We start from the raw sequence: 1160 nt of genomic DNA, 5'->3' as shown, positions 1-1160 counted from the left end.
TTCATCAAGAGGCTCTTTAGTTCTTCACTTTCTGCCATAAGGGTGGTGTCATCTGCATATCTGAGGTCATTGATATTTCTCCTGGCAATCTTGATTCCAGCCTGTGCTTCCTCCGGCCCAGCGTTTCTCATGATGTACTCTGCATATAAGTTAAATAACCAGGTGACAATATACAGCCTTGACGTACTCCTTTTCCTATTTGGAACCAGTCTGTTGTTCCATGTCCAGTTCTAACTGTTGCTTCCTGACCTGCATACAGGTTTCTCAAGAGGCAGGTCAGGTGTCCTGGTATTCCCATCTCTTTCAGAGTTTTCCACAGTTTATGGTGATCCACACAAAGGCTTTGGGATAGTCAATAAAGCAAAATGAGATGTTTTTTCTGGAACTCTCTTACTTTTTCAATGATCCAGCGGATGTTGGCAGTTTGATCTCTGGTTCCTCTGCCTTTTCTAAAACCAGCTTGAACATCTGGAAGTTCACAGTTCACATATTGCTGAAGCCTGGCTTGGAGAATTTTGAGCATTACTTTACCAGCATGTGAGATGAGTGCAATTGTGCGGTAGTTTGAGCATTCTTTGGCACTGCCTTTGGGATTGGAATGAAAACTGACATTTTCCAGTCCTGTGGCCACTGCTGAGTTTTCCAAATTTGCTAGCATATTGAGTGTAGCACTTTCACAGTATCATCTTTCAGGACTTGAAAGAGCTCAACTGGAATTCTATCACCTCTACTAGCTTTGTTCGTAGTGATGCTTCCTAAGGCCCACTTGACTTCACACTCCAGGATATCTGGCTCTAGGTGAGTGATCACACCAAATCGTGATTATCTGGGTTGTGAAGATCTTTTTTTTTACAGTTCTGTGTATTCTTGCCACCTCTTCTTAATATCTTCTGCTTCTGTTAGGTCCATACCATTTCTGTCCTTTATTGAGCCCATCTTTGCATGAAATGTTCCCTTGGAATCTCTAATTTTCTTGAAGAGATCTCTAGTCTTTCCCATTCTATTGTTTTCCTCTATTTCTTTGCATTGTTCGCTGAAGAAGGCTTTCTTATCTCTCCTTGCTCTTCTTTGGAACTCTGCATTCAAATGAGTATATCTTTCCTTTTCTCCTTTGCTTTTCGCTTCCCTTCTTTTCACAGCTATTTGTAAGGCCTGCTCAG

The 1160-nt window shown here is 41.7% G+C and overlaps 1 protein-coding gene across 1 annotated transcript in view; it reads right to left on the bottom strand.

Moving 5' to 3' along the window:
* Positions 1 to 1160, bottom strand: part of LOC104981844 (putative GTP-binding protein 6) — a 22078-nt gene that overhangs the window by 19098 nt on the left and 1820 nt on the right. The window lies entirely within an intron of this gene.

This window comes from Bison bison, unplaced genomic scaffold (genome assembly GCF_000754665.1).
Source record: "Bison bison bison isolate TAMUID 2011002044 unplaced genomic scaffold, Bison_UMD1.0 scf7180017859387, whole genome shotgun sequence".
In the NCBI taxonomy this organism is placed as follows: Eukaryota; Metazoa; Chordata; class Mammalia; order Artiodactyla; family Bovidae; genus Bison; species Bison bison.
Note: the sequence above shows the minus strand (reverse complement) of the source record. Positions and strands in the feature narration are given on the sequence as shown.